General features: G+C 50.1%; 1 protein-coding gene across 6 annotated transcripts in view; it reads left to right on the top strand.

Moving 5' to 3' along the window:
- The first annotated feature begins 1,334 nt into the window (after positions 1-1,334).
- Positions 1,335-20,530, top strand: part of KANK3 (KN motif and ankyrin repeat domains 3) — a 55,867-nt gene continuing 36,671 nt past the window's right edge. Inside the window, exons 1-2 of one of the 6 annotated variants that reach the window (XM_090028010.1) lie at positions 4,525-4,697; positions 7,853-7,960. The gene's annotated coding sequence lies outside the window, so the exon portion shown is untranslated. Of the gene's footprint in view, positions 1,446-4,277; positions 4,411-4,509; positions 4,698-7,852; positions 7,961-8,341; positions 8,364-20,530 lie in introns of those variants that run through there. The other 5 variants (XM_090028015.1, XM_090028011.1, XM_090028017.1 and 2 more) reach the window with 5 other exon arrangements.

Below are 20,530 nucleotides of genomic sequence, written 5' to 3'. Positions count from 1 at the left end.
GGTGAACAGATGTTCCCCCAGATCCTGGTGGTCACCCCTGATAAACTTATAGGTGGCCATCAGATCACCCCTGAGCCTGCGCTTTTCCAGGCTAAAGAGTCCCGTGGCTCTCAGCCTGTCATCGTAAGATCTGTTTTCCTGACCTCTGATCATGCGCGTGGCTCTCCTCTGGACTCTCTCAAGCTTCTCCACATCCTTTTTGAATTGTGGAGCCCAAAACTGGATGCAGGACTCCAGCTGCGGCCTCACTTCTTTTTCTGATGTAGCATCTTTTGTGAGGGTTGCTCCAAGGTATTTAAAGTGTGCTACTTTTTCTAGCTTCTTATTACCAATTTTTACTGATGCATCATCATTGCTATTGGCTGATGTTATCATTACTTTGCTCTTCTCCCTAATTTCCATTCCATATCTCTTTGTAGCCTTATGCAGCCTTTCTGTTATTTCCTTAAGCTCTTTTGGAGTTGCAGCTATTAGATCAATGTTATCAGCAAAGTGAAGGTTGTTCTTTTCTTGTCCTCCAACTGATATTGTTCCAGGGAAGTTCTCTAAGGCATCTGACATGATTTGTCGCAGGTATAAATTTAACAAGTATGGTGAGAGAAGACAACATTGGCTTACTCCTTCTGATGTTGCAAACCATTCCACAATGTTGTTGTCAAGCAGGACTCCACTCATAGGCGAGGTGTAGGGAAGGCTTGGGGGGGCAGGTGTCCCACCTGAGCTTGGCCGCTGCCAGCTTCTGTGGGCAATTGCTACTCACCACCCTGCTGCCGATGCTGCCGCCCACAAATTGCGCTCCGCCAGTCTTGGGAGGCACCAGTCATTCATGACTCCACTACTTGTATTGCTGCAGAGTTCATCTATAAGACTTATCAGTGTGGGACTGATGTTATGCTTCTTCATCGGTGGCCAAAGTGCTTTGCACCACAAGTCAAAAGCATTTTTTAAGGTCTATGAAATTATGATGGAGTTCTTTTGAGTGGTCATGGTGCTTTTTGCATATGATTCTAACATCAAAGATCTGGTCTGTGGTGCAAGGCCTCATAGGAGGGTAATACATAGGGCACTGCTGGTGAGCCAGGGATTATATGGCTTTTCCAATAATACTGTGATTGTTTGCTTTGTTTTGCTGCGGATGCTAACACCCCCTGACAGGAAGGCTTCAAGTGAGGATACTGGGTACCAGGAAACAAACTTCCTGTCCCCCACCCCAAGCCTGCAGACATACAGGCATGTGTGGAAACATCCTGCTTAGGCTTATCCCTAATACAACGCATCAGGGGACCAGTAAGCATGCTGGCAAGGGAAGTCTGCTTGGGATGGTTTATTTATCCACCGGCTGAGCATACACAGTGCTTTCCTATAGGAAGATTGGACCAGACAGAGAACACAGGCCCCAACTGTCCAGTTCTGAGCCTATCTGTGGCCATTTATAACTGCAAAAAGTGAGTGTAAAATGTAACTGCATCAGAAAGGCACCATTTTGCATGCTCTTTAAATGGGTATCTTTAGAGAGGATGCAAGGTACAAGACATGGGATAACAAGGCCCCAAAGAGCTGTCAGGCTACAGACCTCTGCAGGTGCAGCACAGCATAAGCGATCTGCAGTGAGCTCAGGCTGCCAATTCCTAATAAACATAACTCTCACTGAGAATGTGCTGTGCCTGGTCTTCTCCTATGACCCAGATCTGTTCTGCACAGCAGGATGAGAAACAGGAGCAGCTTCAAACTTCTGTGGACAGGTCTGTTGTCCTGGGCTGCTCTATCTCCTGTGACTCCCGTATGCTCCATAAATGTAATCTGAGTGCAATTAAATTAATCCTTCTCTTCAGTTTTCAATAAGGTTATAATGTCAATGAGTGCAAAGGTCAGTGGGAGAATGGGAATGAGGGTATGGAAGTTGAAATTACTTCAACTAAGGTTGCAGCAAAGCTCAACCAGTAAAAATCACTCAGGTCAAATAATCTCTGTCCTACAAGTCTGAAAGATCTGACATATGAAAACACAGTCCCACAGCAAGCATTTTAATAAACTCATAAAGTTGGGGGTAATTGCTTATGTGTGAAAAATAGCAAATGCAGTTGCTGTATTTAAGAGAAAAATGGAAGGCAGGCGACTACAGGCCTCTGAGCTCAATGGTATGCAAAGCCTTAGAACAAATTCTGAAAGGAAAATTATTAAAGCACAGAGATAGATGAAAAGTGGGATAAAAGGCAACATGGGTTTTTTGTACCAGACAACCCTGATAGCTTTTCTTTTATAATTTATTTTCTAGACAAAAGAAAAGCAGTATATCTCATCTATTTGGACTTCAGTGAAGCATTTGATATTGGGCCAACTGAGAAATTCTTAGTTTACTTGGACAAGAGGTAGATTAGTACAAGAATTGTAATGTGGATAAAGGATTGGCTAAAAAAGAGACAGCAATGGGTGGAGTTGAAAGCGGGAATTGTCAAGCTGGAGGGAGTTCCTGAAGGATCCATTTTAGGGCCCTTTTAATTTAATATTTGCATGAAAAATCTTGGCCTACAAAGTAGGAATGTGCTGCTGAAATTTTTCAATGACAGAGGTGGGAGTTTTGTCAATAAAGAGGGATGATCGTGATCTCCTAGAGAAAGACTTGCTGGTTGACCTTGAGAACCAGAGTAACAGAAGACGATGCACTTAACTAACAACACAGATTTCTGCCAGATGGTCAGTGCTCATCAACAACTGAAAATGACTGAGGAAGAGAAGGATTTGGGAGTGTAAGTTTTTTACAAGACAACTGGACCCATCAAAGTGGTACAGGCATGAAAAAGGCAACCATAACCACAGGATGTAACAAAAGATGTATTTTCAGTAAAGATGGAGAAAGCCCTAATGAGTCATCTTCTGTGTATAGTGCTGGTCACTAAGAAAGACGAATTCAGACTGGAACAGGTTCAGAGAAGGAGTCCTAGAAAATCTGGAGAACAAAGAGCGTCTCATACAAGAAAAGACTACACGAGTTTGGCTTTGTTTAGTCTAGCAAAGCAAAGGTGGAAGAGGGATGTAATTGCTGTCTATATAACTGCATGAGGGGTTGGGAAGGGTAGTAAACAGCAGGAAGGGAAAAGTGTGATTTAAGCAAAAGGACAATGCTGGCTCAAGAACAGATGTTTATGAACTGACAACGAATCCATTTCAACTGGAAATAAAAGGATGTTTTATCCCCAGAGCGGCGAAGTTCTACGACAGCCTCCCAGCAGGAGCAGCTGGGGAGAAAAAACCCAGCTACTCAATGCTGGACTTGCTCAGCGTAACACGGCACCTGCAAGAGGGGGGGACTGGACTCAGTGACCCACGCGTGCTTGCAGTCCTGTACGTGCATGTTCCTGTGGTACCGTAACCACCCCATTTCACTCCGGGAGTACAAGACTGGGAACAGAACAAGAAAGGGACACATGAAATAGTTAAAAGCAAAGATGGTCAACTTGAATGCTGGCAGGAAATAGAAGCAGTGGGATCTTATGGTCACCTGGCATAGCTAGACCCCAGGAGCCATGGACAGGTTATTTCTTGCTCAAACTGACACAAGCAGAGCTTTCATTGCACAGAGGGCTCCACCACCACCTGCCAATGTAGCTATGTTAGTAGGTGTTTCAGCAATCCCCCCCGCAACTTAGCCACATCTACCGGTGAATTAATTACCACGTTCCTGAAGGGACCAAACTTGGATAATTGTATAAGCGCAACTTGTCAGGGGCCAGGCTCAGAGGGTATATGTGCCCCCCACCGGTCGCCTGTGAGCACAAGAGATGGGTTTGCGTGGGGAAAAGTCAGCCCTGGATCAACACAGCTCTGCTGGCAATAGGCGTGGGGCACGCCGGGGCAGGGTGGCTGTCTATGTGCAGTGCCGCACGGCGCCCAGAGCCCAGCACTGGGGCCTGCTCTCTGCAGGGCTCCCTATATGTTGGGGTAATGTAAGAGGCTGGCTTCTCGTCGGCTCAGATCAAGCGTAGCTGTATGTTTAGCTGGCAGGGGAAATACCGCGATCACCACGAAGGCTTCCTAGCTGCACCGGGGGAAGAGTGCTCTGCTGGCACGGGATAGCACCCACGCAGGTAACGCATGGTTACCCGTGGCTTGATGTCCGCCGCATGGGAAGGGGAGGCTGCTCCCTAGCTTGTTGCTGCGGCTGGAAGGCCGAGGGCAAGCGAAGCTGGGGCATCCGCAGCCCCGGGCTCCGGGCCGCCGCTGGGACGCCCGCCACAGGATCCGGAAGCGCCTGAAGCCGCGGGCACGGGTGGGGGTGCTGCCGGGCAGTGGGCCCCTTCTGGTTCTGGACTGCCTCTCGGGTTTGGGCTCCTGTGGCTCGGGACACGGACCATTTAATTCGTTTTTTAAGAGCGATGTTGTAGCCTCGATGGCCCAGCAGTTATGCAAGAGGTGAGGGTTTCCTAGGGCGCCGCCAGCTGTTCTCGGCCCAAGCGGGCAGCCGGGGGAGCTCCCGAGGGAAGGGGCTCCTGCCGCGCGCGGCTCGCGCAGCCCCGGGCTCAGCCGAGCCGCCGCCGCGTCCCGGGCCGGCCCTTGCGGGCTGTCGGGAGCCGCCGGCCCCGCCCCGGCTGCCGCGCTCGGCCCTGGGGCAGGGCGCCCGGCCGCGCGGGGCGGGGACGCGAACCGGGGTCCCCGCGCCCTCGCCCCGCCCGCGCGGTCGGGCCGGCGCCTCGCGGAAGGTAGGGTCGGCGGCGCGGGGCGGGAGGCAGCCCGGCCGGAGCTCGCCTGGAGCCGGCTGCGCTCCGGGGGGGCCGCGGGAGCGGCAGGAGGGGCTGGGGAGCAAGCCCCCTGGGCGGCGTGGGAGGTGGAGGGTTGCTCTGACCGCGCAGGTTTCCCCCCCGGGGCAGCGGTCCCGCGGCGGTGCGCGGGGCAGCTGTCAGGTGTGCAGACCCGGGCCGCGGGACTCAACCTGGAGGCTCCCGGAGGAAAGCCTGGTCGTGTGCACCGCCCGGCCCGCCGCGCTCTCCCCCAGGCCTTTGCAGCGGCGGAGTGGCTCTGCTGTGTTTTTGTACTTGAAGAAACAAACGACGCCTGGGAGAGATGCGTTTTCCAAGCGGCGCCTTGAGTTTTGCAAGGTTGAGAACCGCTGCGGTAGGGGACAGTCAGCTGTTGTCACTGAGCCTGAGCTGTGCAGGGGTGGAGCAGCCTCCATTTCTCTGTCCTAATGCTCTGATCCCCCCGAGTGCCTTGTGTATCATGACAGGTGCCTGCATCCCACTGAATCCTCCTGGGCCTCGGATTCAGTTTCTCAGGCTGGCCATTCTTCCTGGAGTAAATCCAGCTGTCATGAAAGCACCGGCTGCGTTTGGTCTGAACAGTGCAGCCCTACAGGGCAAGGTGCTGTCCAGTGTGAAGACCCTGCAAGCAGCAGCATGACTGCAGTGGCAGTGAGGCACCAGCTCTTGGCGCTGACTTAAAGGGGGTGCCAGAACGCCCCCAGCTCCCACCTGGAGTCTTTGCCATGGCAGGTGCAGCCCTGTGCCCAGTGGTGTATGTGGGGGAGGGTGGAGAGTGAATGGCACCAGGAATGGCCAGTTGTGGTGAGCCTGTCCCTTAGCTGCAGCAGCCCGAGCCCATGATGCTACGGCAGGGACCACAGGAGCGCTGCCGAGGTGCCTGGGCTCTGAAAGCATTCACTCCTCTGCCTGGGAGGATCCACGAAGGGACACTGTATTTGCAGCACACACGGGCACACTGATGAGGCCCCTATCAGTGGCTCGACAGGTCAGCGGGGTAGGAAAAAAGTAAGTGTGAGCAGAGGGTGCAGTAGGGCACAGAAGAGGTTTACTGGCAAAGGTGATAGATTAGCAAAAGCGCTCCCAGAGGTTCAGAAATATCAAAGTGCTCAGTAATATGACTTGGGAACAAGGGCTTTGATTGTTGCTTGAGCTAGGCTTTTTATTATTATTACTGAAGTGCAAAACTCTTCCACTGTCTAAACAAGCAGAGTACTTGCCTCACCACTTTCATATGAGGCCTAAACCAACTGTGGTATCAATTCACAATCCCTGAGCCTGATTTTGATCCCCTTTTAATCAGTTTTATGCAGATTGATCTGTATTGACCTCAGTGGGATTAATCCTCATTCATTTCACAATAGTGCCTGTGGACTGCAGTTCCAGTTGTGTCTAGCATGAGTTAACAGCTGGGCTTTGGGTATGAAGTCCTACAGCGGCATGCAGTTCTGCTGGGAAGAGTATGTATGTGCGCCTGTAGGGGTGGGGGGTCATTACTGCACTCTTTCCAGTATGTGGTGAAAACCTGCTCACTGGAAACAGTGGCCTAGGAACCTGTTTGAACTTGCGGAATTGCTTTTGGTTGTAGAGCTAAATTATGAGGTTTTGTGAAGTCTGACGAATGTTAATCCCTGTAGAAAGGGGGGAAAAAAGACAAATGTAAACAGCGCTGGTAGTTTGAGAAAGTATTCTCTTGTGTGTGTTCCTGTACACACGGGGTGCATGTGTACACAAACATGCATATGTGCAAATGCCCTGGGGGTGTACGTACACACTTGGCAAGCTGCACTGACAGAGGTGTAACAGATGTATGTACATACATAAATCAGTGCATGCCCCTTTTACATGGATTGTGTGTATATGCATTGCAGCATATGGTGGAATGAGAATCAGAAGTCATCTTGGCTAAAAATGCATGTTCAGTTTTCTGTAAAACATACTCGTTGTGTTTCTAACACCTTCTGACACTCCCCACCCCCCAGTCTAAAGCAGCCTAGCTGCAGGGGGGATTAAGATGGCCTGGGGCCCTGCATCCCATGGCCCAGCCCCCGCCCCCAACCTGTGCCCTGCTCTGCAGTCACGGGCTCTGTCCCCAACTGGTGCAGCAGGAGCAGCGGCCGGAGTGGGACATGTTGCCTTCCAGGGCTGGGCCAGGAGCTGGGGCTGCCCACAGGTCCGCGCTGAAGCCAGTGCCAGGGGTGTGGAGCCACTGCTTGCCAGACACCTGTGGCGCACACCAAGCTCTGGGGACGGCCCCGCGCCCTGTTGCGGCTCAGTCCAGCTGCAGCGGGTGCCCAGCAAACAGCACTCAGCAGCCATGGCCCGCTGTGTTGTGCATCCTGGCCACTGATTTGGTCTACATTGAGGCAGGGGCTCCTGGGCCCAGGCCCAGCTGGTCCCTGCATTAATCCACCTATGCTTGGCCCTTCAGGATATGTCGCAAGCCCCCTTCATTTCTGTCTGTGAAAGAATGGAGAAAGAATTGTGGGACAGGGTGCAGGTGCTTTTCTCCTGGCTAGTTGCTGGTGCTGATTAATGGTCTCAGCAGTTGTGTGTTCTGTTCTATTGGATGTTGCACAAAGCTAAACACATAACTAGAAATGTAAAACCAGATCCCCTAGCTGATGTTAATCATATGCCTGCACTGAAATCAATGAATCCAAGCCCTTGTCCTCCATGAAGATCTGGCCCAGGACCTCTTCTAGGTGTTGTAAGCTTAAGATGTACATGTAAATCCTTTGCAGCAATGCCTTTTTGCAAAGCATAAGTGGGCCTTAGTTCCTCAGAAGAGGGTGAGATGATGACAGTAAGTATAAAATAATGACTCCACCCTTGAATTAGGCTACTGAGGATATTCAGGCTTTTCTCCCTCCCTCCAGCTGTGACCTCACTGAGTCAGTGTTACCCCACCCCTCCTCCTGGGCCTTCTGGCTTCAGAGTGAACTTTCGAATCAGTCCAGTTCTAACACCAGATGCCTGGACTGTGTGTTGGGAGGTTGTCTTTGAGGTGGCCTACAGACATCACTCAGAGCTGTTGCGTTCAGTGAAAGGCTGGCCAATGGAGGATCATGCTCTGCACTGGTCCCTTTCTTTAACAGCTCCTGGAGAAGAGAGGTGGAGTCAAAGATACAGACTTTACGAACCAGAAACAAGTCAGGTGGACAGTTACCTCAATACCAGCTTCCAGGGTTTCAGCAAATACTAAGGTGAGTGTTCAGTGAAGTGTTGGGTCACTCGTCTGCATGTGACCGACGGTTCCCCCGTGTCTACCTAGCACAGAGGACAAGAGAGCTCATAGGAACTGCCCACAGTGGTGGTTCCTCTTGGATGAGAGGAGCGAAAAGGGGATACAACACACTTTATAGAGTCTCACATGAGAAGTTTTCAGGTGGCAACATCCTGAGTCTCAGAGAGGCCTCTGGTTATGTGAATTCAATTTAGAGCCAAATCTAATTGCTGGCATCAAAGAGCATTCATTCACTCTCCTTAGGCTCAACATCCCCAAAAGTGGCTGCTGGTACTGAGTGCCCAGTGTTTGAGGCCATGACCCCAGATTTGTGCAGGTAGATGAGCACTTGAGGTACCTTCAGACTTCAGCTGGAATTACAGGTAACTCGCATTTCTGAAACCAGGCCCAAGCTGGTCATTGTACAGTACCTGCCTTCCCTGCCCTAAGCTTTTGCTTGCTGCCATCCTTGTTCCCAAGGATGTGGAATTCCCAGCATCACTTTGGCAATTCTCATCCAGGATTCCTGCCTGCTTGTTAGAGAGGAAGCAGCCTGCTTGCTCAGTGGTTTCCCTTTGACTCTGGAACAGTCTCAGCACTGGGTCTTCAGAGCTTATCGCCTTTCCACAGCCTAGGGGGAAATGTGCTTTTCAGAGATAAATTAGCTTTTGTTGGCCTGAGTTGGTCTGGATTCTGTTCCCCTTGCATTTTTGATGACCTAAGTCATTTGGCATAGAAAAATAATGAGTTGAAGTCTTCAACATGTGCCTCCCTGGTCACTTATCCTACTCCAGCTTCAGTGCTTGGGACTTTCCAGACTAGACTGGAGAAGTGTTCCCAGGCTACAACTGAGTGGGGAGCTGAAGGTGAACAAATGCACGTCTGGCCAGTTGGGGCAGTGGCTTAAGGAGATCTGTAATTTAGGAAAACCCATGTGCAAAACCACCCTTGCAATTTGAAAAGCCAGAAAATCCAAAATGTTTTGAGTTTTAATTCAATGTACCAACCATCACAATGCACTGAATTGTGTCCTAAGACCATCTCCTTCTGTCTGCTAGCCTCCCTCCCCCAAACCAAGCCATACTGTGCCACTCCATGAGATGACCTGAATCAAAAATAGCAGTCGTACTTGCCGAGTAGGACATAGTGCTGCTCATCTGTTGAATGAGACCTTTATCTTTCTGTCACATGCACCAAACCCTAGCACATCCTTAGCTGTCGTGGTCAAGATGGTGCTCATTGCACCCCAAATCTCACTCCCCGTTAACTGTACCACACTGGGGTCTGCAGCTCTCCGCCCTGCTCACCACTCTGCCAGGTCAGTGATGCCCCCTGCGTTGACAGCGTCCCCCTTGCCTCTTAATTCTGCTTTTGAGCTGCAGGGTGGCAGATTACTGTGCTTTGCCTTGTGCAATACTCTCCTTAGGCAAGAGCTGTCTGCCCATCCTATGCCACTCTTGGCCCATGTAGAAAGGATTTGAGATGAATTCCTTTGCCTGTGAAACGCCCCCTCCAAAGCCTTGTGTTGACTTGTTACACTCCTCAGATATTATCCGGACTCTTGTCTCTTTACTGCAACTATTTGGTTGTTGTTAAATCAGGCTATGTAAGGGAGACACACTTTCCACTCAGCGTTATCGTTATCAGTAGCAGTAACCAGAGCAACGTAGCACTGGCCTATGTGTGTGAGCATGTGTGTGAACACACCACTGACTCCTGCTGCTAAAGATTGTCCTTTAGCTCTACTAAAGGACGGTGGAAAGCCCTACAGGCAGTATACGCATATGCAGCCAACCACATATCAAACAGAGCCTGAGTGGTGAGTGATGACAGTGGTCCCAGTGGTGCCTATGGACTATGGGAAAGTCACCCACTGCAAACAAGCCAACCTTCACAGTCTTCCCAACCAGGGATTTAAGCAAAGGGCTTCCAGGAACAGTTTCCGTCAACCTGGCATTTACCTGATCTTTGCTTTTTCTTTTCTTTTTTGTTTTTGGAAGGACAATAGGTGGCTTTGTGAAGTCACAATTTGGCTCCAGTAGGAAACCAACACAAACCAGTGGTGTAAGAGGTTGGCAGGTCTTCAGCTGACAGTTGCTATCTAAGTTATCTTGCTTCTGAGCAGGGACGGCAGTCTTTGATCTGCTCAGGGAGTTAACCCTTTCACCACCACTGCCTAGATTGGGTTTACATCTCCTCACCCACGGGCTGGTGGTTTATCTCATTCTGAGTAATTCCCCTTTAAACGAGAATTTTTTTTTTGCCTTGCAGTTTGTACATGGGCAGCAAAGCTGAAAGAGCCTCTGCTTCTGAAACGGTCTTGTTGCAGAACTAGACTAAGTGGTGCAGTTGTGTGTTTGGAAGCAGGCGATCTTCCCTTGGTTTTTGCACTTTGATCCTTGATGTGCAGGGTTAAAAAGGGCACTGCTCAGCAGCAGGTGTGTGTATGGTTTGCAGGTTTCCAATACTGAGCAATCCAGCAAAGGGGACTGAGTGCTGCTTGTATAAGCCACTCCAAGTAGGTGACAATCTCTTGATTTTTGCACGTTGATCCTTGAGAACATGACTGCCATGGAAAAGGGCTTGAGACCAGTTGAGGCTGAGGCAAAGGAGAGGATCTCATTGAAATGGGTGTGTTCCTTTGCTCTGGGCTCAAGTCTCCCCCTGCCAGCTAAGGCTGCACAAATGCTGTTGACTTCCCATCTGCCTCCTCCCACCCTTAGCGGGCTGGGTGAGACTAGCAGTGCGTTTCTGTACATGTCTGGAGGTGGTTTGTGTCTGAGCAGGTGCCTGCAAACTGTCTTCGTGGAGGGTACTGCTCCAGCAGAGTACGGGAACTCTTGCCTCCCTTCCCTTGGATACCTCCCAGCCCTCAGTTGGCCATCTGGACAGCTGCTGGCCTGCTTTGGCTGTTCCTGTCTCAGATGTGGAAGGTGTTTGCAGGGTTGTGCAAATCCAGAGAGTTTGCCATATTACCTAGTGTTGCATACCGCAGGGGATGTAGGCCCTGTTTTATGGCAGTTTAAGAATCCTGCCAGGAACATTCAGAGACATACCATTGAAGATCACAGACCTGATTACTTGGAGTGGCTTATACAAGCGGCACTCAGCGGCCTTTGCTCAGAATTGGGAACCCGCAGCCCATGCACACACCTGCTGCTGAGCAGTGCCCTTTTTAACGCTGCACAAAATGTGCAGCCCTGCCCAGGCTCTCGTTCCACTCGCACATTCCAAAGGTCTGGCATCCCTGATGTTTCCTGACATTGTGCATAGTTTGGGAATGTGACTCATGAGGGAAGTGTTTATTGGAGCTGAGCTCTGTTGAATTCAAAGCCCCCTGGCCTATGAGGATGCCCAGTGTTGCTGTGTGGACCTGACTTGGAACGTGAGTATCATACAGATAATCACTGGTGTCTTTTTGTTTTGTTGTATAGTCAAATGAATAGACCAAAGCTGAGAGTTCAGGAACCAGCTGATCCTTGACACTGAAAGCAAGGAGTGGAAAACTGGGGAGAACGTGATCGATTGTCCTCCCAAATTCCAGGGATGGGCAGTATCAATTCAGGCCACTGATGGAGAACAGGGTGTTTGGGCAGCTGATGCACCCTGTCTCCTTTTCTACTAACTGTGACAATGAGCACAAAATAAGAGAAGCAGAGCAATTGTCTAGGTCTTGGGACTTTGTGGAGGGGGCTCTGCTTCCAGACTTATCTGACTCTAAATTTGAAAATAAAATAGTGGTTTTCACTGTAATGAGGGTCCAGTAGGAAGTACCAAAAAAAAAAAAAAAAAGGCACAGAGGTGGCTCTGTATGGCAGAAATGCCCGAGCATCAGGAAAGTGAGCGTGGACTGCTAGTCTGCAGGCACGGAGAAGGGATGTGCTGAGCTCTGAGGAGGCCAGAGAACTTTTCCAAAATGAGGGGTTGTTCAGATACAACTTGGAAGTGGGAAGATCCAGAACATTTGCTGGTTGATTCAATGGAAAAGAGTAAAGGCTGGATTGTCAAAGCTGTTTTGCTCCTGTTTAGGACCAGTGGCTGGGTACTCAAAAATCTGACCCTTTAACTGCTTACAGGTTGAAGGAATGCTTTGAATTGGGCAGTCCTCTGTCTCGGGTGCAGCAGCATCCTCTAGTGTAGGGTATCCTATTCCTGCTGCGCTTTGACAGTGAGATGCACCTGTGGTTGGGGAGATACCTCTGGACTGAGAGCAGTCATAGTATGAGACTTAAACAAATGAGTTCTCCTTTCACTGTAGATTGGTTGTATTTTGCCTTTATAAACTCAGTGTTAGGAAAGTCAAGCTCAGGGTCTCTTGAGTTGCACAAGGAGACTGGCTGTGGACAAAACACAGGGCAAACACTTGCCCTCCTCCTGTCTCTGGCATGACTCCGTGGTTAGTGATCTAGGCTGCAAGCAATGTGCTTGTGCCATGAGGTGCAGCTATGGGCAGTGCTGTAATACTGACAGAAATGGCAAGAGCTGAGTTAGCCGAGGTGACGCCTCCGTCGGCAGCTGCAGAGCCTGGCATCCCTGCATGAGTTTGGAGGGACTCTGGCAGAACTGCTGCCATGTGAACAAGAATCCTGCTTTCACTTTCTCAGCTGTGCTGGTTACTGTTTAACCAGCTCTGTTCAGGGCTAGGGACTGTCTGCCTGGGGAGGAAGTGCTCTTTAGCCTGCTCTTTGCGCAATGACTCACGTGCCTTTGGGGCCAGGGGGAACACAGGAGTGTCTGCACCAGGTACTACGTCCCCTTGCTAGAAAAGCTGGCAAGAAGGCGAGCTAGTACCCTGCCTAGGGACATTTGCCAGGGCAGCACCCCTGGGGACTGCCTTTGGGGGCAGTGGGAAGAGGGGAAGCACAAGAATAGCCACTGCCACCGCAGCAGCTGATCGCACCACTGCAGTCAGCATGGTGCTGCACCGGGCTTGGAGCTGCCCTGATACATCTCTGTCCCCTTCCCCTTCCAGTGACATTTTTTCACCCTATTTAACTGGAGAGCACATTCAGGAATGAGTCAGAGAGAAAAGCAAGCTATGGCAAGGTGGCCATGATTTAACAGTGATGTCTCTACAATGAGTATTTTAACGGACAAGTCTTCCAGCCAGCCCTCCTCACTGGACTCCCTTTAACCTTCAACTTCCTCACCCAGGCACTGTGACCTGGACTATGATAGAAAAGCCACATCACGCTAAGTTCAATTTGAAGTGGAGCTGACTAAACTGGTGAAAACCTTTAATGCATCAACCTCTGATTCCTGAGAACCAGAACCCTAGTTAGGTCGAGCTAAATGTAATTTAGCCTGCACGTATGCGTAGATGCACTTAAATGGGTAATAATTCCTAGATTCATAGATTCATAGACACAAGGGCTGGAGGGGACCCCGGAGGATCGAGTCCAGCCCTCTGCCCCAGGGGCAGGAGGTCAGCAGGGATCATAGGATCCCAGCAAGATAATTTGGTTCCATTTTTTCCAATACGTCGCCTACACAAGCCAAGCTGTCCAGAATTGCCTTTGCATGACTATGACCCTGATAGGGGCAGCAGGGGCTCCATGTGCTCATCAGGAGCCTCCCCTTAAAAGAAATGGATTCAACCAGGACTTCTCTGGGTAGCTCCATCTGCTAGGCAGCCCAGGCGCTTTAGGCCTCCTAGTCTGTGCCTGCAAATTACTATGAAATGGGGCTGGACTTGGAGGAGAGCGAAGGCCGCTGTCCACAGCTGAGACGCAGCGCAGCTGTTTCTGCAGGCTCCAGCTGGAGGGGCAAGTGGGAGATCAGGAGAGCCAGCATGTGTTCAACTGCATGGTGGCTGAACTCTAGACTCCCAGTCAGGCTTTTTGAAGGCTGAAACCCTCAGGAAGTCTGAGATAGAGCACGGAAGGCTTTTTCTGGCATGCTTCCCTCGCAGGACAATGCCATATCTCCTAGCGGATGGGAGCTGCTCCCAATGTTTCCCTTCCTTCAGGAAGCAGCATAACTAATTCTGATGAGAAAGATGGCCAGGGGCCCTCTTTCTGTTGCTGTTCCCCTTCCTTTGGTTTGATTTATTTTGTGCACGTAAAAGCCCCTGAGAAGCTTTTCTGTTTTGAGTCTGAGGCTTAATTACCTGGCGGAAGGAGTGTTCTGCTCTTCGCAGAAGGAAGTTGGTAGAAATATTAACCGCTGCCTCTAGTTAGCACACTCAACGGCAGGATCCCTTAGCTCCTGGCTCAATGCATTTTCCCTTGAGCTGTGGAGTATTTGAATGGGCAAGTCTGTCTGGCATCTGCAGAATGGGAAGCTTATTCAGCTCGGTTTTATTGGGGGATCTCCTGGAAGCTCTGGTACACTTCAGCGTCCTACCTCTGTGTGTAGTCGGACTTGTTTTTAGTTATAAAAGGAGAAATCCAGAGCAACCAGTTTACTTTCACTGGGTTTGCTCTGGATATAATGGAGCACGGTATCTAGTCCAATATGCCTAAAATCCTGGGATTTTTAGGAGGGGGGAAAAAAAGGCATGAAAAGATTTGTGGACTCTCCTGGCTGCATAGAGCTGACTGCAGAAAGCAATAATTAAATAGGGCTGACTATCTGTAGCAGCACATCTGTCACTGAGAGGGAAAGGGGTGCCTGGAGTGAATCTGAAGTGTTGGGTGGTGGAAAAGAAAACAGTGCTGTGCTGAAGGATATTGTGTTTCCGTGCAGCACTTGGGTAAGAATCCAGGGCAAATACTGAGTTTCCTTGTTGGCTGTTTTTGGCAAGCCCGTGTCTACTCTGAAAAGGTTGTTTACAGAACTGGCTCTGAACACCGGGGTTGTAGCTGTTGAGTTTGAACTTCTGAATACTCTATCTAGAGGTCAGAAAGGGGTGAAGAGTCCTCTTTGCTCATAAATTTTAATGTCAGAGTATGTCTGCACCAAACTAAAAATAATTTTGCCCCTTCATGACGTAAGTAAGTAGCCAAATTTGGTGTCTTCTGGATCGTTTCCATTAGGAAAGTTCTGTGGAGCCAAAATTACATCAAAGACCGCACCCTTTGTTAACAGAAAGACCCATGTCCCTGAGCACAGCAGGAATCCTCCAAGTTGCTGAGGATCAAAGCCCCTTCTCAGCCAGCACTTAGCCAAAGCACTGTCTTAGCATCTCTAAGAATCACATCTAAGACGTGGTTCTTTGGCAGCACTTGGTCCTCTCTCGTGCACTGAGACACGTAGAGTCTGGCTACAAACATGGGCTCAAAGTTGCAGCAGCTTTTGTGTACCGGCTTGGCATACAACACCATTTCTTGGAATCGTCTGCTTCTGAAAGCGTTGAAATAGGAGGCACAGTGTTTTGCAACACACAAACAGCTACATTCACCAATAATGAATATTGAGGGCTATGGGCTTTATAGGAAAGATCTGGTTGGGAAGAAGGGGGAAAGTGTGGCCCTCTATGTGAAAGAGCGGGTACCCCTTCCTGCAAGTCGCATCTGACAGCAGGAAAGGGTCCCTTGAGACCCTCTGGGTCAAGATACAAGGGGGATCAGAAGAGGGAGACCTGATGGGGGGAGTCTACTACAGGACTCCCTCCCAAGAAGAGGATAGTGATCAGGCATTCTCCAGAGAGCTGATTGAGGCAGCTAGCACTAGAGACACAATTGTCATAGGTGGCTTCAACTACCCTGACATCTGTTGGGAAGACCACTCGTCCACTTCCAACAGGTCAGCCAACTTCTTCGCAATAATAGGCGATCTGTTTCTGACACAGGTTGTGGGAGGGCCTACTAGGGGTAAGTCCACTCTGGATTTAGTACTGATCAAGCGGGAGAACATCATAGGTGTTCTGAGGATTGGCGGTACTCTGGGTGACAGCAGTCACAACCTGATAAGGTTCATCATTCACCGTAAGACTGTGAAATCAGTCAGCAGAACAGAAGTCCTAGATTTCAAGAAGGTAAACTCAAGAGGCTAGTTGGAGAGGCTCTTTGCAACCAGCAACTGGATGATTGGGAGTCCAGGAGTGGTGGTGCTTCCTTGAGGCAATTCTCACAGCTCAAAAACAGGCCATCCCCACGTGGACAAAAAGCAGGAAAGGAGCCAACTCTTGGCTCAACAGAAATATTAGGGAGCTGTTGAAAATGAAAGAAGAAGCATATAAGCAATGGAAGAATGGCTCAGCAACCAGAGAGGAATACACCTGTATTGCCAGGGCCTGCAGATACCAGACATGGAAAGCTAAGGTAGGCATGGAAATCAAGCTGGCAACTGGAATAAAAGACAACAAAAAGTCCTTCTACAGATACATGGGGAGCAAGAAAAAATTGGGATCCACTGTGGGACCCCTAATGAATAGTCAGGGGCAGCCCACAGTTGATGCCCGTGAAAGGCAGAACTCCTAAATACATACTTCCCATCAGTATTCCTGAAATCAAACGGGGGCTGCTCAGCTGACCAGAGGCCCAGGGAACATGGGGAAGACAAGAGATTACATGAAATCAGTCCTGACCAGGTGAAGGATGTCCTACAGCGCTTGGATGTTTTCAAGTCTGCTGGGCCAGACAGCCTGCACCGAAAGTCCTGAAAGAACTGGCTGAGCTCATAGCAGCACCGCTGGCCAAGTTGTTTGAAGAGCTGTGGAACTCGGGAGTAGTCCTGGATGACTGGAAGAGGGCCAATGTGGTGTCCAGCTTTAAGAAAGGGAAGAGGGATGACCCTGCAAACTATAGACCAGTCAGCCTGACTTCAGTCCTATGTAAAATCTTTGAAAAATTTGTTAAGGAAGCCATTAACTACAAGCTGGTAATTGATGGGGTGTTAAGAAGCAACCAGCACAGCTTTGTCGAGGGCAGATCATGACTGACAAACCTAGTGTCCTTCTATGACCAGGTAACTAGCTGTCTGGATGAGGGACATGAGTTAACATCATTTACTTAGACTTCAGTAAAGCCTTTGATTCCATTTCCCATGAGATTCTCTCAAACAAACTGGAGGGTACTGGGCTGGACCAGTCTACAGTGAGGTGGTGGACAACTGGCTTAGAGGCCACTCGCAGAGAGTTGTAATAGATGGGATGGCCTCATCCTGGAGAGCTGCCTCCAGTGGTGTCCCCCAGGGATTAGTGCTTGGACCTGTGCTCTTTAATGTATTTATTAATGACTTGAACAAGGGGATGGAAAGCTCAATGATTAAGTTTGAGGATGATACCAAGCTGTGGGGCAACATGGGCACATCAGGGTAAAGATCCAGGACAACCTTGACAGACTGGATTCATGGGTGGAATGGAATCAGGTGAGGTTTAACAGGGAGACGTGCAAGGTCCTTCATCTGGGTAGGAGGAACCCTCATCATAACTACACAATGGGTGGTGGCCCACTGGCTGGCACAGCATCTGAACTAGACCCGGGGGTCATGATCAGCCAAAAGGTGAACATGAGCCAGCAGTACAGTGAAGTCGCCAAAAGGACAAATAGGACTCTGGCATGTATCAGCCGATGTGTGGCCAATAGATCCAGACAGGTGCTCCTCCCTTGCTGTACGGCACTGGTGTGGCCTCAGCTGGAGTACTGCGTCCAGTTCTGGGCACTGGACTTCAAGAAGGATATGGATAAGCTTGAGAGGGTACAAAGAAGGGCCCACTCACATAGTTAAAGGCATGGAGGATAGGTCCTATGGGGAGAGACTCCAGGAACTGGGCCTGTTCAGTCTGAGCAAGAGAAGGCTGAGAGGTGACTTGATAGCTGCCTACAAGTACATTGGGGTGAGCATCAAGATTTAGGGGAGCAACTCTTCAGAAAGGCACCTCAAGGGATGATGAGGACCAATGGGCATAAACTGATAGAGAGTAAGTTTAGGCTAGACTTAAGAAAAAACTCTTTCTCTATAAGGGTCACCAGCATCTGGAACACACTCCCAGCAGACATAGTGCAGTCACCCTCCATAGAGGCGTTCAAGATGAGGCTGGACAAGCACCTTGTTAAGCTCATTTGAGTGCAATAATTTCCTGCCCTTGGCAGGGGGCTGGACTTGATTATAGTGTTGGACAAATGACAACAATATTACAGGTCCCTCCGGTTCTGTGATTTTCTGAGTTGTACAGACATCTAATGAAAAGAGGCGCAGATAACATCTGTTCAACAAATTCCTGAAGGGAACTACCTTGGTACCATCAATCCTTGATTTTAATATTGGAACATTCTGCTGTCCCAGTCCTGGAAATGTGGGTGCATAGATCAGTGGTTAGCGATGTTTTCCGGCACTGCGCCAGAATGACCCAGCTCAGTCTGAGGTAGGCTGGCACTAGCACGTAGCCACCACTGCTGCTTCCCCCGGCTTCCCAATTATGGCACAGCACAGGCAAAGCTCACTATGCCACTGAAACTCCCTGGGCCAAATACGGCTCATGATGGTAGGTTTCCAACTGGGGTGTACCGATACAGATTTCTGGGGCTGAAACTGATAGCCAGTTTTTAAGGAGGTATATTGGCTGATACTGATCCAATTTCTGATACCAGCCTGGCAGCTTGAAGAGCTGCGTGCAGCTGGTAAGTCTGTTGTGGAAGGGAAGGGGGGAGGGAAGGGACGTGGGTGGCAGATCAAGGCCCTGCAGTGATGGAGAAGTGGGGCGGGGGCAAACACTGCTCAGCTGGGGCAGGGTGCAGGACGGAGCTGTGACTCATCCAGGGCTGTGGGGGTAGGGGAGGGTGGCTCCCACCACTGTGCACTGCTCATCTGGCGGCTCCTGTCACTGCTCCCGCTGCTCATCTGGGAGGGCATGGGGGGACATGTGCCCCTGGATCTGCACGGGGCTGGGCAGAGCAGGCTCTTTCTGGTGGCACAAAGCTGCATTTGGGGTGGGTAGTGGTGGCACTGGGGGGAGGTGTGGGGGGGGCTGCAGCTGCCCCAAAATTCACCGTAACACCCCCAACCTCCCTCCCAGCACTGCTGGTGCCCACCCTGCATGCAACCCCACCCTGCCAGGTAGAGCTTGGTACAGCCCCAGCCCTAGCCCACCCCATGCAGACTGGGGGGCACTTGCCCCCACCCCCCCAGGCCCTCCCAGATAAGCAGCAGGAGCAGTGGTGGGAGCCGCCCCCTCCCTCCCCACGCCCCCTGGACGAGCCGCAGCTCTGTCCCGCGCCCCGCCCCAACTGGGCAGCGCTTGCCTTAGCCCGTGCCCCAGCCCCAGCCCCACTCCTCCCTCACTGCAGGGGCCTTGATACCTGGTTAGCCTGTGGATTACCCTCCTCCCTCACCCCAGGGCTCCCTACTCTCTCTCCCCTCCAGACTTACTTCCCTCCCTCCCTCCTCCCCTACACCAGACTTACCAGCTGCACGCAGCTTTTCAAGCTGCCCAGTGGTGCTCTTTGCCGCCTATGTGCTGCACTGTAGCTGTGCACATGCACAGGCCATTTATCAGCCATATTAGGCTGATTTCCAATACAGACAATTTGCTTTATATTGATTCTGATCTGATGTTGGACCAATGTATCAGTGCACTTGTATTGCCAACCACAGGCATAGATCATCTCACGCTCACCTCCTAAGCCAGTACTTTTACCCAAATGGGATGCATACTCACAGAAGGTCTAAAAATATCAAACTACTATAAATTGTTGATTCCAACTGGATCTTGAAATATAGCTGTCTGCCTTCCACATCAGGAACCCCATGTGAAGAAGTGCCTGACTCATAGCATCATAGAATAGTAAGGTTGGAGGAGACCCCAGGTGGGTTATCTAGTCCAACTCCCTGCTAAAGACAGGATCATCCCTAATTAAATCATCTGAGTTAAGTGTCTGTCTAACCTGCTCTCAAAAAGTGATGGAGATTTCACAGCCTGTCTGGGTAGCCTGTTCCAATGCTTAATCATAGAATCATAGAAAATGAGGGTTGGCAGGGACCTCAGGAGGTCACATCTAGTCCAACCCCATGCTCAAAGTAGGTCCACCCCCAACTAGACCATCCCAACCAAACCTTTGTCTAGCCTGGTCTAAAAAACCTCCACGGATGGAGATTCCACAGCCTCTCTGGTTAACCTGTTCTAGTGCTTTACAACCCTCCTGGTGAAAGCATGTTTCTTAATATCTAATGTAAATGTCCCTTGCTGCAACTTGAGACCATTGTTCCGTGGTCATTTCTCACCACTGAAAACAGTCAAGTTTCATCTCCCCTGTAACCACCCTTCAGGGAGTTGAAGGTTGCTGTTCAATCCCCTCTCAGTCTTCTCTGCTTTGGACTAAATAAGCCCAGTACCTGCAGCCCCTCCTCATAAGTCATGTCCCCCAGCCCCATAACCATTGTTTTTGCCCTCTGCTGGACTCTACATTTTATCCACATCCTTTCTGTAGCAGAGGACTGAAAACTGGACACAGTACTCCAGATGCTTAACCATGCCCTTGTGAGAGAGTTCTTAACATCCAATCTAAGTCTTCTTCAGTTTAGTTTTGAAACCTTTGCTCCTTGTTCTGTGTCATGTGGCCACAAAGAATAGTTTATCTCCATCCTCCATATAACCATCCTTCAGTATTTGAAGGCTGTTATCAAGTCCCCCCTAAGTCTTGTCTTCTACAAACTAAATAATCCTAAT

This window comes from Crocodylus siamensis, chromosome 14, assembly GCF_052110815.1.
Source record: "Crocodylus siamensis isolate JL-2025a chromosome 14, ASM5211081v1, whole genome shotgun sequence".
Taxonomy (NCBI): domain Eukaryota; kingdom Metazoa; phylum Chordata; order Crocodylia; family Crocodylidae; genus Crocodylus; species Crocodylus siamensis.
The sequence above is the reverse complement of the archived record's forward strand: the minus strand, read 5'-3'. Positions and strand labels throughout refer to the sequence as shown.